This window comes from Mauremys mutica, chromosome 1 (genome assembly GCF_020497125.1).
Source record: "Mauremys mutica isolate MM-2020 ecotype Southern chromosome 1, ASM2049712v1, whole genome shotgun sequence".
Lineage (NCBI taxonomy): Eukaryota > Metazoa > Chordata > Testudines > Geoemydidae > Mauremys > Mauremys mutica.
Window position 1 is genome coordinate 138,651,189 of NC_059072.1, and position 12,842 is coordinate 138,664,030.

Below are 12,842 nucleotides of genomic sequence, written 5' to 3' on the forward strand. Positions count from 1 at the left end.
TCTCCCGTATACGTCTTCAGAACAGTTTTTGTTGCCTTAAGCGGAAGATGCTATAGCTTTTCTTTATACACAGTCTCGGAGACCAGCGAGACGGCTGCACCGGTGTCCAGTTCCATGCGTATAGGTTTGCTATCCAGCAACGGGGTTACCCAGTATTCATGTGAGCCCACTGCCAAAGACAAAACATGCAGTGGCACTTCCTCTTGCGATGAGGTGTCACCTTTATTATCCTGGGTCTGCTCTATGGTATGCAGGGTTCCTCTTTTTGTCGGCCAGACCACAGGCCTCTTTTTCTTTTATTTACAGGCACACTCAATGTGTCCCTTTTTGCCACGGTGTCGACACACCAGGTCCTTACACCAGCATTCTGATGCCTGGTGACCCGGCTTACCACAGCGGTAACATTCTTGACTCTGCACAGTTTTGTGGGTCATTTCTTGTGACACTTTTTGCACCCTAGGGGATGCACCGATGTATTGCGCCTCCCTTGTAGCCAGTTCCATGGAGACAGCAATATCAACAGCCTTCCTTCTGTAATGTAAGCTGAGTCTCTGTCAGTAGGCGCTTCCGTATAGCTTCACTCTAGAGGCCACACACTAACCTGTCACGCAGGGCATCATTTAACATCTCTTTAAATTCACAGTGTTCTGCTAGCTTTTTTAAAATTGCTACAAATTGTACAACTGTTTCATCTTCCTTTTGGTCTCTTTTGTGGAACCTATATCTTTCAGCAATTACCAGTGTTTTGGGGGAAAATTGGGACCCCAGGATTTCCACAATGTCACTGTAAGATTTAGTCTAAGGCCTTGTCTACACTACAAGACTATTTCGAATCAACTTAGTTCGAATTTGTGGATTCGACCTTATGAAGTCGAATTTGTGTATCCATACTAAATACACTAATTCGAATTTCTGAGTCCACATTCACGGGGCCAGCGTCGACTTTGGAAGCGGTGCACTGTGGGAAGCTATCCCACAGTTCCCGCAGTCCCCGCTGCCCATTGGAATGCTGGGTAGAGCTCACAATGCCTGCTGGGGGAAAAATGTGTCGAGGGTGGTTTTGGGTAACTGTCATCATTCAACCGTCACTCACAAACGCCCTCCCTCCCTGAAAGCGCCGGCGGGAAATCTGTTCGCGCACTTTTCTGGTCAGTGACAGCGCGGACGCCACAGCACTGCGAGCATGGAGCCCGCTGCGATCATCGCTGCACTTATGGCCGTTGTCAACTCCTCGCACCTTATCGTCCACCTCTTCCACAGTCAGCTGCTGAGAAATCGGGCGAGGAGGCTCCGGCAGCGCGGTGAGGAGAGTGGCGCAGACCTCTCAGAAAGCAGGGTACGCTGGGCAGTGGAGATCATGGTGGCAATGGGTCACGTTCATGGTGTGGAACGGAGATTCTGGGCCCGGGAAACAAGCACGGACTGGTGGGACCGCATAGTGCTGCAGGTCTGGGATGACACAGAGTGGCTGCGAAACTTCAGGATGCGTAAGGGCACTTTCCTTGAACTCTGTGACTTGCTGGCCCCTGCCCTGAAGCGCCAGGACACCCGGATGCGAGCAGCCCTGAGTGTGCAGAAGCAAGTGGCCATAGCCCTCTGGAAACTTGCCACGCCAGACAGCTACCGGTCAGTAGCGAACCACTTTGGCGTGGGCAAATCTACCGTGGGGGTTGCTGTGATGCAAGTAGCCCACGCAATCGTTGAGCAACTGCTCTCAAAGGTGGTGACCCTGGGAAACGTCCAGGTTGTCATAGACGGCTTCGCCGCGATGGGATTCCCAAACTGCGGTGGGGCTATAGATGGGACTCACATCCCTATCCTGGCACCGGCCCACCAGGCCAGCGATTACATTAACCGAAAGGGCTACTTTTCCATGGTGCTGCAAGGACTGGTGGACCATAGGGGACGTTTTACCAACATCAACGTCGGGTGGGCGGGCAAGGTTCATGACGCGCGTGTGTTCAGGAGCTCTGGTCTCTTTAGACTCCTCCAGGCAGGTACTTTCTTCCCGGACCACAAAATAACGGTTGGGGATGTGCAGATGCCTACAGTGATCCTCGGGGACCCAGCCTACCCGCTAATGCCCTGGCTCATGAAGCCCTATACAGGTGCCCTGGACAGAGAGAAGGAACTCTTCAACTACCGGCTGAGCAAGTGCAGAATGGTGGTGGAGTGTGCTTTCGGACGTCTCAAGGGGAGATGGCGGAGCTTACTCACTCGCTCGGACATCAGCTAAAAGAATATCCCCGTAGTTATTGCTGCATGCTGTGTGCTGCACAATCTGTGTGAGAGCAAGGGCGAGGCCTTTTTGTCCGGATGGGAGGTTGAGGCAAATCGCCTGGCTGCAGTTTACGCTCAGCCAGACACCCGTGCCGAGAGAATATCCCAGCGGGAAGTGCTCTGTATCCGGGAGGCTTTGAAAGCAAGTTTCCTCGGAGATCAGGGTAACCTATGACTCTCCACTTGCTTTCAAGAGAAACTGACCCTGGGCCTGTGTCAGTTTGTGTCGATTTGGATCTGCGGCTACATGCCGCGTTCTCCAAGTTTCCCCCACTTCCAAAGCACGTTTTTAAGCAAATTAATTGTTACACTCATTATTAATAAATCTTTCTTTTACTTTGCATTTCTGTTCTGGTGTTGAGACATGGACGCATACTGTGCTGGGCACGGTGTGCACTGACGTACAGACCGCTTCCTCCATAGAGGACTGACATCCTCCTGCTCCTACATAGGTCCCTGGGGTGGGGGACGGATGACAGTGGTTCTGCATGAAGGGGAGGGTTTGCAGGAAGGGGCGAGTGGTGCCTTCTTTGCATAGGGGTTTGGATGACGGCAGTGGGCTGCGGGTTTCTGCGTGGGAAGGGGTGATGGGTGTGGGAGAAGGGTGACTATCTGTCCGTGGATGAGGGCTCTTGTTGGGGCTCAGGGCAGCGGATAGGCTCGTGGATCCGTTGCAAGTGCATCGTAAGGGCAGCCTGCCTTCACAGTAATGGCGTGGCAGGCGCTAGGAACCTGGACAAGCATACACATTACGAAATGATCAGGGGCAGCATACACAACACAGAATGACCCTGGTGCCTACTGACTGCAGTGTGTGTGTGCCCCGCAGTTGATCCTTTCCCCAAGTCTGTACCCTGGTACTGTAGGCTATACCGTGCAAGTATGAAACCCCTGTCCACCCCATACACCGAAAAATCCTCTGACAGGAAAGACATGACGGAAACAGTGATTAACAGCAAACATCTTTTATTAATCTAATAAACAGTGGGGGGATGAACCTTGGATTTGGGACTGGCTGAGCCTATAAGGGAAGCACTTCTACAAATTTCTAATGTGAGAAGTGCGGGGTACACGGCCGCTCTGCTCTGGTTCAGTGACAGTTCTCACGGCCTCTACCACCCCTCCGTCTTGTACTTTTGGGTGAGGGGGGGCCAGGACTTCTTGGCTGGGGAGGGCGATTGCAGAGACACTGCAGGGGGGCCCTGTCCTCCAGCCTGCGGTCCTGCAGGACATCAACAAGGCGACGAAGCGTGTCCGTTTGTTCCTTCATGAGACCAAGCAGCGTTTGGGTGGTCTGCTGGTCTTCCTGCCGCCACCTATCCTCACGTTCCATGAGTGTGCGATGCTGCTCACATAGGGTCTCCCTCCAGTGTTTCTGCTCTGCAGCCTCTGCTCAGGAGCAGGCCATCAGTTCAGCGAACATGTCGTCCCTAGTCTTCTTCTTTCGCCGTCTAATCATTGCCAGTCTCTGCGAGGGGGATGCCGGGGCAGTCCGGGAAGGAGCCGAAGCTGTGTGATGGGGAAAGTTAGTGATTTCCTTGTACAGATACATTTTGGCGAACAGTGAACACCGTCTAGTCAATTTCTATGAAGAAGACCGTACCGGACAACAAGTGTCACGTGGTCTCCAGAGAAGCACAACATTTTGGCCTACGCTCTGATTGGCTGCGCCATTGAACAGGAGAGCGGAGAAGTCGGGAGAGATAGCAGAATCCCTCTAGCAGAGAGTCCTGGTAAGCCTTACAGTACATTATGCTTATCAGTTAACGGATAGCTGTGCCGTCGTGCTAAAGGCAATCTGGAAATCAGATACTATGACCCTTTTGCAGCCACTCCCGACACTGCAGGGGAAAGATCAATGTATGCTTTTCCTGTGTGGCCTACAGCACGTGGCTGCTAAGCGCGGGGCTTTGTTATGCAAAGTATAAGTAAACCATTAAGAACAGTAACTATTCGCTAATTGCCCTAATTAGATGCAGCACTTCAGTAACGAGATTACCCTGAGGCGTGTCTCTCGAGTGCAGAAAGAAAGGATGTTAAGGGAAGCACTTCACCGACCGGGACCCTACGCGGCCATGCTGGTAGAGGCGATGGTTCCCCTGTATCTGAGGATGTCGTGGCGTGGAAGAGTGAGCTTCACCGGAGGACCAAATAGGGCACCTCTTCCTCGAAACCTCCTGCGGAGGGTATTTGAGGAACTGTTTGAAGCATTTGTGGAATTGTCCATGGAGGACTATTGTTCCATCCCAATCTGTGTAGACCTACTGTTCGTTTAGTTTCCCTTTAAAAACTTTTAGATATAGTATTTATAGATAGAATTTATATTTTTGGTATACATGTTTTCGAGCAAATAAATATTTTCTTGTTTATACGACTTACCGCCTGATCCTTCCCCTGACTCTGAGTCCGGGTTCACGGCTGGTGAGGGTTGGTAGGGGATCTCTGTGAGGGTGATGAAGAGATCCTGGCTGTCAGGGAAAGCGGCATTGTGTTCGCTGTCGCCTGCGCCTTCCTCCACGGACCCTTCGTCGTCTTGCCCATCGGCGAACATCGAGTAGGAACTGTCCTGGCTCACTATGCCATCCACTGAGTCCACGGTCACTGGTGGGACAGTGGTGGCAGACCCACCGAGAATGGCATGCAGTGCCTCGTAGAAGCGGCATGTCTGGGGCTGTGCTCCGGAGCGTCCGTTTGCCGCTCTGACTTTTTGATAGCCTTGCCTCAGGTCCTTGACTTTCACGCGGCACTGCATCGCATCCCGGCTGTATCCTTTCTGTGTCATGGCTTGGGAGACCTTCTCGAAGGTCTTTGCATTACGCTTGTTGGAGCGCAGCTCCGACAGCACAGACTCCTCGCCCCACACAGCGATCAGATCCTGGACTTCCCGGTCTGTCCATGCTGGGGATCTCTTTCTATTCTTGCATTGGGCTGACTCCTCTGCTGGAGAGCTCTGCATCGTTGCAGGTGCCGCGGAGCTCGCCCCGATGTCAAAGCAAGAAATGAGATTCTAACTGTCCAGACAGGAAAAGGATTTCAAATTTTCCCGGGTCATTTCCTGTGTGGCTGCTCAGAACATCCAAGCTCGGACTGCTGTCCAGAGCGTCAACAGAGTGGTGCAGTGTGGGATAGCTCCCGGAGCTACTAAGTTCGATTTGCATCCACACCTAGCCTAATTCGAGCTAGCAAGTGCGAATTTAGCGTTACTCCACCTGTCGGGGTGGAGTACCAAATTCGAACTAAGGAGCCCCCTAGTTCGAATTAAATGGCTTCCTGGTGTGGACGGTTGAGCGATTAGTTCGAATTAACGCTGCTAAATTCGATTTAAGATCCTAGTGTAGACCAGGCCTTAGGCTTAACAGGATGTAGTAAGCTGTGTAGCAGGGAGTAGGTTTTAGCCCCTACAACACTTAAGAATATTGGCACCTTCTTCGCTTCTGTAATGTCATTTGCAATAACAAAAAGCTCAAAACGCTCAGTATACACATGCCACTGCTCTATATTCTCATCAAAAGGTTCCAGTGGCCTGTCAGAGTAGCCATGATTTTTAGTTTCACTTTCACAGTCAGTGCAAACTGATATCCCCACGGAGAGGAAGTTCTGTCACCAGCTGGGCAGAGAAACAGCTAGGAGGCCCCTACTGGGTTCTCCTGGCTGGGGGGTCCAGCAGGACGGGAAGATTGCATTTCATGGGGCAGGGCTAATTCGATCTAGCCAAAAAAGGCACTACAAGAATCAACAGCTGCCAGCTGAAGCCAGAGAAATTCAAATGAGACGTAGGCACACATTTTTGACAGTGAGGGAGACTAGCCACTGGAACAAATTACCCAGGGGAGAGGTGGACTCTCTGTTTCCTGGTGTCCTACCATCATAACTGGTTGGGAAGGTGCCTTTTATTGACTTACAAGCAATTGGGCTTCATAAGGTGCAAAGTGTGTGAAATTTCATAGCCTGTGAAATAGAGGCTAGATTAGGAGATCGAATTGTGCCATAACCTCTATGATAAACTCAGTGTGGGGTGCGGAACAGACTCTGCTGTTTTACTGGGTGGCCTGCTTGCTCCCCAGAATCAATATTGAGCAAGTGGGGTGATCCGGGGTGCAGCTCAAACATCCAGCTGGGCTGGCCAGGGGCAGACATCAGGCCTGCCAGGGAAAGGTGGGTGTGGCAGTGACTTCACAAAGGCCTTTGGCAAGAACTCAGCCTATTGGGCAAAGATGACGAGGCGTCTGTGACCTCACAGAGCTCCCTTGCCAACAGCCAGGCAGGATAGGGATGCGGGGCAGGGGGAACCTCGGAGAGCCCTGTAGCCTTGCTGCAGCAAGCCTCCAGCTCGCGGTCTCTCACTCAGGACCAAGAGACGTTGGTGTGCAGGAGATTCTGTGTGTGTGTTTTTCATTCCCTAGTGGATTTGTTTCAAAGACATTGTCATCTGTGTAGAAGGTAAGAAAAAATATAGGCTCTAAGAACAAGATAGGGGACTCTATCCTAGCAGATTCAAAGGCATCACCACCCTCCTAGGGAAAAAGTTTTTGCTAATATCCGAGCCTTCCACACTGCAACTTGAGAGCATTGCTCCTTGTTCTGTCATCTACCAGCTCTAAGATTTCATGATAATCACTCTTTCATTAGGAAAATAATTCAAAAATGGAAATATAAAAAACTTTGAGTGAAATCAACCCCTCCTGATCTTTAGTGTCTGGGGGTGTGGGCCTTGGGGGCCAGACTGAGACCCTCATGGGCTAGTAACACCCAGGAAGCCAGTAAAATAATTCCAATTCTCTTAGCATCCAGGCCTCCCTAATCCAAGGAACACCTGAGAGCTGCGGGAGACAGAGGTGTGCTGAGAGGGTCTAACTCATGACTGAAAATACAGAATGTGTTATTGGCTTTGGTTGGGGGACAAGTAACAAATCCGTCGGGATTCTTGCCCCAAACAACAATCGCCCATTGTCCTTTAGAGCACGAGGGCCCTAACACGCCTGACTTGCTCAATCTCTGTCCTGCTAGGACTGAGAGAATTTTCTCCATCCCCCATGATACCGAGGGAAAGAGAAAAGAAGTGACCTCTCTTTGGTCACACAGCAAGGTCATGCCAGAGCTAGAAAGAGAAGCATAAGAAAGAAGTTGTATCAAAATGTTTTGCATTTCAAACTAACAGATTTCTTAAACAAAGGCAATTTGATGTGTGGTTAGTGAAGTGAAATGATACATTCTTGTCTCCACGAGTTTCTAGATTGATGAACCAGTAGATCTATCCCCTAGTGTTCATCCCTAGATTGAGGGAGGAAAACAAGTTTGCCTGTTTTGTGAATTCCCAATGGCTTTCTTGAATTTCAACAAACTAGTCAATTGAACTGAACGATTTGAATAAACTGAAAGGAAGACAATATTTTCTGCACCTTTACTGCTGCCCAAAGCTGGGTTAGCATTTCAGCTAACTTTGCTTCCAGGGCCTTAACTATCACATCAGTGGTGCGACTGTCTGAAAAACTTGGCAGTGAACATGTTCTACTGAATGTTATTTTTTCTCTTCTATTTAAATTAGATTGTCATAAATTTGGCCCTTATCAGAGATTGTCAATTTCCAATGTAATTTTGACAGTGAGGGAGACTAGCCACTGGAACAGATTACCCAGGGGAGAGGTGGACTCTCTGTTTCCTGGTGTCTTACCATCATAACTGGTTGGGAAGGTGCCTTTTAGTGAATTACAAGCAATTGGGCTTAATAGGGTGCTAAGAGTGTGAAATTTCATAGCCCGTGAAATAGAGGCCACATTAGGAGACTGAATTGTTTCACAACCGATGCCTCTATGAAAAACTCAGTGTGGGGTGTGGAACAGACTCTGCTGTTTTACTGGGTGGCCTGCTTGCTCCCCAGAATCAATATTGAGCAAGTGGGGTGATCCGGGGTGCAGCTCAAACATCCAGCTGGGCTGGCCAGGGGCAGACATCAGGCCTGCAAGGGAAAGGTGGGTGCGGCAGTGACTTCACAAAGGCCTTTGGCAGGAACTCAGCCCATTGAGCAAAGACAATTAGTTGGGAATTGGTCCTGCTTTGAGCAGGGGGTTGGACTAGATACCTCCTGAGGTCCCTTCCAACCCTGATAGTCTATGAATGAGGCGTTTGTGACCTCACAGAGCTTCCTTGCCAACAGCCAGGCAGGACAGGGATGCGGGGCAGGGGGAACCTCGCAGAGCCCTGTAGCCTTGCTGCAGCAAGCCTCCATCTTCCCTTTACCAGATAAAGGTTCTGAGCAGACAATGGCTGGAAGTTGAAGCTAGATCAATACACATTGGAAAGAAGGCGAGGAGCATTTTTAACCTCAGAGTTTGGAGCAATTGACTGAGGGTTGTGCTGGATTTTCCACAACTGGCCTCTTTTAAAATCAAGCTTGTGTGTTTTACTAAAATATCTGCTCTAATTCCTATGGGAATTATTTTGAGGCACATTCTATGGCCGAAGTGAAACAGAAAGTCAGACGACAGTGGTTTCCTCTGGGCTTGGAATTAATCTGTGACTCGCTGGGGGCATTTGGAATGTGACCATTTTGCTTCCCTCTTCCTCCTTCCCTCTTGTCCCTTCTTCTCAATTGGAAAATGGGCCACCAGAAAAGCCTGATTTCCACCCTGTGCCCCTTCCATTAGTGCTGTAACCTGAAGGGCATTATGACTTGAGAGTGAATTCAGCCAGTCAGTGCTAACTCTCCACAGGTGATTTGCATAAGTCAGTAAATGAGCCTGCAGGTTTCCATGGGAGCGATGCCCAAGGCAGGGCTCAGGCTTCGGGTTTATGCTCAGGGTTAGTGGAGTCAGGGAGCGACAGGTAGCTGAGTTACCTCTGGTGTCACAATGTTACTGCTCAGGTTCCTCTGCCTGCTGCACCACCTGGGCAGTGACTGTCAAGGGGAAGGTTTTGTGGATTTGAAACTTAGAAACCAGGAAGCGCAGGAGAGGAATGGCTTAGAGAGTTTGGCAGTAAAATGTAGGTTTTGTGGCAATATCCTGTGCAATTGCTACTGGATCCGGGACGGAGACAGCATTCCTGCCCCTCCTACCACCTCTTAGTTGGGCCTACATAAAAGAGACTAGCTAGAGTTTTGCACACCTGTTTGTTTGAGACTGAGCAAATAAGGCCCAACAAATTACTGCTAGGATGAATTTTGCTGCCTCCTCTCCTTGACTAGAATACAAGCAGTTTCTGATTCTCTCAGATGAAGTAATTCTTCTAAAATCAAGGGCAAGACCAATCAATGGCTTTTTCACAACCCAACCCGCCCCCCCCAGAAAGAGCTTTATTTTAAATTGAAACTGGGTTTTTTAAATGTATATTGAAAGTTTTTTTTAAAACCTATCAAGTATAAAATTTGAAACGATGACAAGTGATGTTAAGGCCTCTAGTTGCTCCAGCCTATTAAAGTAATTTAAATAAATACCTACATGAAGAAGTCCATGTTTGCTGCCAAGTGTCAGAGGAAGTCTGACTGAACTGAACTGTTGGAAGTCATTGCCTAAGCACCTGGGGGTCCAGAAGTTATTGAAACACTCAGCCAGATTTTGGCAGCACTAGCCTCTTCTGCAGGTGCAGAAAGAATATTTTCTTCATTCCAGTTGATGCAGCTACTTCATTCAAATGTAAGAAACTGATTGGGAGTTGAAAAAGGATGAAGGCTTCTTTTCCTCTTGTAATATATGAATAAACGCTAGAGAGGAGGAGATGTGAGCTACTACTTCTAAAATCTGGAAGGACATTATGAGCAGGAACAATCAGTTCAGTGCATGAACTAGAGATACTTCTTTACCTCAGTTTGTTTGAAATGAAAACAAATGGTTCAGTCAACCTTTTTGTTTGTATGTATCCTGCAAAACCAGCAAGTCAACATGTTTGAATGGATCCCTATTCATAGAATCATAGAAGACTAGGTCTGGAACAGACCTCAGGAGGTATCTAGTCCAACCCCCCTGCTCAAAGCAGGACCAACCCCAACTTCATCATCCCAACCAGGGCTTTGTCAAGCTGACCTTTAAAAACTTGTAAGGATGGAGATTCCACCACCTCCCTAGGGAACCCATTCCAGGGCTTCACCACCCTCCTAGTGAACTAATATCCAAGCTAAGCCTTTCACAGTGCAACTTGAGACCATTGCTCCATGTTCTGTCATCGGCCACCACTAAGAATTTCATGAGAATCAATCCCTCATTAGGAAAATAACTCAAAAATACAACTACAAAACATTTGAAATGAAATCAATCCACCCTGACCTGTAGTGTCTGGGGGTGTGGGCCTCTGAGGCTAGACTGAGACCCTCATTGGCTAGAACCACCCAGTGAGCCAGTAACAATATCCAGTCCTGTTACCGTCCAAGCCACCGCAATCCAAGGAACAGCTGAGGGCTGCGGGAGACAGAGGGGTGCTGAGAAGGGCTAACTCATGACTGCCAACCCAGAGATGTGTTATTGGCTTTGGATGGGGGACAAGGAGCAAATCCGTCAGTCACTACAACAGGTCACACTCGGAGCCAGGGAGACTGGGAATCGAGTCCTGCTGGCACTTCCCAGCTCTGGCTTTCTGGAGGAGGAGGAAGACACCAGCTCCCCTAGCTGACCCTGAGGCACCTTCTGGGCCCAAATGGAGGTGGCCCCGGTACAGCTATGGAGTGTCCAAGGAGTGTTCTGCTAGTGGCATTGTATTGTTTTCACAGCCAGTTTCAATCTCTGGCTTCTACCCCTTGCCCTGCTGGCAGGGCATTGAGCGGCACCCGTTGCCGGCCACTTGGGTGCGGAGATCGAGGAGGGTGAAGGGAGGAGCAACCCTGAGCATCTGCCATCCAGCTCCATCCGATCTAGAGCAAGTAAGTGGAGTTCTCCAGAGTCATCCCCCGTGTGGTGGGAATATCCCACCACTAGGGCTCCCAGCCCGTCCCTTGTCAGGGTTTGTTCCCCAGGTTGAGGGTTCCTGTGCCCTGGGGTGGAATGTGTCGGGAGGAAAAATTGCCTCAGCAGAGGGGAGGTGGGCAGGGGAGCAGGCAGGCTCGTTAATGAGAGGCTGCTTTGAAGCCAGACTCATGGCTGCTCCCCACTCAGTTCCAGGATGGAGCGAATCAGGCGGATGCTCAGGAGGAAGGCCGAGCAGGTGGCTCCAGAGCCGGCAGCAAACATCAGCCAGCCTGCCCAGGTGGAGAGCGGCCCCTCTGTCCCTGCGGACGGCGAAGAGGCTCGTGGCCAGGGGAAAGGGAGGAGCTGCGTCGCCTGCTGGAGGAGGAGGAAGACAGCAGCTCCCCTAGCTGAACCTGAAGCAACTTCTGGGCAGAAATGGAGGTGGCCCCGGGTTCAGCTGTGGAGGAGAGAGCCAGGGGAGGGCAGGAGCCGGGGAAGGCAGCTCTGGGGCTTCCTTTGCAGGAAGCCAAGGAGCCAGGAGCTGCGCCCCAGGGCCCAGCAGGAGCCGCCAACCACTCTGGCCCCAGAGGAGCCTCCCGCCAGCCCAACCCTGGCCCCAGAGGAGCCTCCTGCCTGCCCCACCCTGGCCATCAAGGAGCCTCCTCCCAGCCCAGAGCAGGAGTTGAGCAACTGCGGGACAAACACCAGCAGCTCTGTATTCTCCTGCAGGGCCAGCAGCTCCTCCATGGGGTCTGGCAGCCCTGTGTTGCTAGGCTCCCTCTTTGGAGGTGAGGGGAGACCCAGGGGAAAGGGAGGAGGACTGGGGCGGTGGGGGACTAGTAACACCCTGTGCCCATCAGCTCGCCAAGGCGCCGGGACTGACCCACGTGAGCCCCACTAACACCAGTGGGGGTGGCACAGCCACGCCCATGGCAGGGGATGCTGGGCAGAGTCGGGGAGCTCCAGCTTCCCCTGATCATGTTGTGGCGCGGGGGGGCTGACTGCCACGGTGCCCTGAGGCTGATGGGGCTGAGGGCATCTCTGGGAGGGGCAGGGTGGGGCCCTCGCCGCCATGGGGCTCCTTACAGAGAAAGGGGAAACATGGAGCCTTCTCTGTCCACTGCATCCCCCCAGCAGCAGAAGGGATTAAACTTTCTCCTTCCGTCCCTGGTGCAGACACCCCCAGTGCCCAGGTGTCATGGCCTGAGGAGGAGGAGGAGCAGGAAGAGGAGGAAGAAGAGGAGGAGGAGGAGGATTTGTCCCCCATCTTGGTGATCCAGCAGCACCTCCAGGGCAGAGCTGAGGTACAAAAATCCCCCAGCTGCGCTGCCCCCCAGTCTGTCCTGCTCCTTGTTCCATCCCCACCCAGGCAGGGGGCCTTGTCCCAGAGAATCCCTCACCCCCAATGGGGGGACACATCCCCTCTGTTATCTGGCACCCCAAAGTGGGGACATTTGTCCCACACAGGCCAAGGTTTCCGCTTCCCGCAGACACTGTCCCAGTTCCAACCCCATGTCTGTGCAGGGCTACACTGGTTTCGGGAAGGGGGGTGGCTTTCCCTGTCCAACTCCATGGAGGTCCTGAGCCCTAGAGCTGTTTTGGGTTGGGCGGGGAGGTCCCTATGTAACAGGCTCTCTCTCTCTCCCCCCACACACACTCCTAGCTGGTGGCGGACAGGGCCAAACAGCT

At 51.4% G+C, this 12,842-nt stretch overlaps 1 long non-coding RNA gene across 1 annotated transcript; it reads left to right on the forward strand.

Annotated features, from left to right (window-relative positions):
* The first annotated feature begins 6,600 nt into the window (after positions 1-6,600).
* On the forward strand, positions 6,601-11,475 carry LOC123355788. The gene is made up of 3 exons (XR_006575200.1): positions 6,601-6,720; positions 10,979-11,128; positions 11,361-11,475. It is a non-coding gene; the product is annotated as an uncharacterized LOC123355788 (long non-coding RNA).
* The last annotated feature ends 1,367 nt before the right edge of the window (positions 11,476-12,842 follow it).